The sequence below is a fragment of the Cornus florida genome, unplaced genomic scaffold (assembly GCF_030987335.1).
Source record: "Cornus florida cultivar Cherokee Brave unplaced genomic scaffold, ASM3098733v1 CherokeeBrave_3.0.0_Hap2_Chr05, whole genome shotgun sequence".
Classification (NCBI taxonomy): Eukaryota; Viridiplantae; Streptophyta; class Magnoliopsida; order Cornales; family Cornaceae; genus Cornus; species Cornus florida.
The window spans coordinates 13,842,869-13,845,571 of NW_026775575.1; the positions used below are offsets into that span (position 1 = coordinate 13,842,869).

At 39.2% G+C, this 2,703-nt stretch overlaps 1 non-coding gene across 1 annotated transcript; it reads left to right on the forward strand.

Moving 5' to 3' along the window:
* The first annotated feature begins 2,385 nt into the window (after positions 1-2,385).
* Positions 2,386-2,491, forward strand: LOC132310891 (small nucleolar RNA R71). The gene has a single exon (XR_009482737.1). It is a non-coding gene; the product is annotated as a small nucleolar RNA R71 (small nucleolar RNA).
* Positions 2,492-2,703: the final 212 nt, after the last annotated feature.

Genomic DNA, 2,703 nt, shown 5'->3' on the forward strand with positions numbered 1-2,703 from the left:
ATGGGGAAGATTATTCCCGCATTTAGCAACTTCACAACTTCCTTTAACACTACCTCCTTTATATTAGGATTCAATCTTCGTTGGAGTTCCCGAGATGTTTGGGAATCTTCCTTCAAATGAATCTGATGCATGCAAATTGTGGGGCTAATTCCTTTCAAATCTGCCACACTCTACCCAATAGCCTCTTCATTTTGCTCAAGAACTTTTAAGAGACTACTTTATTGGGAACTTATAAGATTGGAATCAATGATCACCGGGAGGGTGTCATTTAAACCTAATAAAGCATACTTGAGCTTTTTCGGTAGTGGTTAAAGCTCAAGCTTAGGTGGAGACTCTAAAGAAGAAATAGGCAGAGTACTAGAAAGTGGTGGAAGAGGCTCTAACCTAGATTTCCATGGAGAAAAATCTGTGATAGGAGTGGAGTTGAGCAAAGAATTCACTTCAGCTATTGAAGCATCTATATCAAAATCTTCATAGTTGAAGTGATTCAGACAAGCTTCTAACGGATCCTTGGCCAAAATAGTTGGGAGCGATTCCTCAACCAACTCATCAATACCATCAAGGAAGAAGCATTCACTATCATCATGGGGATGATGAATGGCATTGAAGATGTTTAGCTTGACTTTCATATTCCTAAAAGATAAATCCATGGCTCCAGTCCTACAGTTAATGTAAGCATTCGTTGTGGCTAGAAAAGGTCGCCCAAGAATGACTGGAATATAATTTTTGGAATCGTGGACTAGTTCTGTATCAAGAACTAGAAAATCGACCGGAAAATAGAATTTGTCCACTTTTATGAGTACATCTTCAACAATACCTCGTGGTTGTCTGACAGAATGGTCAGTAAGCTGTAGAACAACCAACATAGGTTTTAACTCTTCCAAACCTAACTTCTCATACACCGAGTAAGGAATAAGATTAACACTTGCTCTAAGGTCAAGGAGTGCTCGCTCTATCATATTGTTTCTAATGGTACAAGAAATTATAGGAGCTTCAGGATCTTTAACCTTTAGAGGAGTGTTGTACTTAAGAATAGCAATGACATACTTGGTGAGACAAACTTTCTTAGGAACTTGGCTTTTGGATTTTCTCTTAAGAGTGCACAAGTCCTTTAAAAAATTGGAATAGGCTGGAGTCTGCTTTATAGCATCGAGCAGAGGAAGATTGATTTTGACCTGTTTAAAGACCTCCATCATATCTTGAATTTTCTCCCCTTGTTTACCAAAGTGGGAGGGTTCCTTGAGATGTTCAGGATAAGGTGCCTTTGGCTCATAAGTCGTCTCAAGGTTAGGAACAGATGAAGAAGTGACTCCACCTTCAACTCCTCTTGTAGATTGTGGAATAGCACTTGAGGAAACATCCTTGGGATGTGGGTTATGAATGATAGGAATTATGGGAATCCTAAGTCTTTCTTTTTCCTCCTGTCCTTTTTCAACTTGGTTATCAACCACTCGACCACTCCTTAATGTAGTGATAGCCTGAACTTGCTCATGATGAATACCTGAGGAATTGGTTTCATCAATCATGTAAGTCTGCCCTTTCGGGTTGGCTATTGGCTGATTATACAACTTTCCATCATCTCTTCGAGATGGAGTACTCGTTATTTGCCCAACTTATGCCTCTAGTTTTGCTATGGCTTGAGAATAAGAATTAAGAAGTTAGGTATTGGCTTTTAGATCAATAAGAGCATTGAGTACTTGTTCCTCAAATGCAGAATTTCTAGGAGGAAGTGGAAGATTAAGAGCTTGAATGGGTTGATTTCTAAACTGAGGTAGACAGTAAATACCAGATTGGTTGAAAGAATTATTTTGTGGCATAGGATTGGCTAAATTTTGATACTACTCCTGAGATTGGGGAGTAGTGTTTCCTTGATTTGGATTACACCATGATAGATTGGGATGATCTCTCCAGCCAGAATTATATGTAGAAGAATACAGATTAGAGGCTGGTTTAGAGAATGCTACATTCACTTGCTCTTGTGGGATCTCAGATGGTTGTCCCCGCATAGGGTAAACGTCAGCAAAATGGTTTGGATTAATACAGATGGAAAAAACTTCCTTGGGTAAGGCAGTTTGTGGATTAGCACCAGGAGCAAAGCCAGATGATAAAATTTGATCGAACCTGCGGTTTAAGGCTTCTATTTGAGTGAATAACTCACTAGATTTATCTACCTCATAAAGTTTTTCAACCTTATGCATTCCAGGTGAAGACCTAGACCTAGAGAAAGAAGCGTGTTGTACTGAGTTCTCACTTAGGGCCTCAAATAGTTCCCAAGCGTCAGCCGGACTTTTTCGCAGAAAAGCTCCATTGCTGGAAGCATTGACCATATTTCTATAAGAATCAGTAAGACTATTATAGAAGATCAGTATTAAGTTCCATTTAGCAATATCATGGTGTGGACACTTTCTCAAAAGATCGTTATATCTCTCCCATGCATCATGGAGCTGTTCTCCCGGGATTTGGGAAAATGCCATGATTTCTCTTCTCACTTGCACGGTTTTACCTACAGTGTAGTACTTCTTCAAGAACTCCTATTGCAACATGTCCCATATAGATATGGGATTTGTTGGAAGGGATTGCAACCAAGCTCTTGTTTTTTTCTTGAGAAAGAATTGGAAAAGTCGCATTCTGAAGGAATCATTAGTGAGAGTATTCAACTTGGTAGTCGAACACAATTCCAAAAACACATACAGATGCTTATAG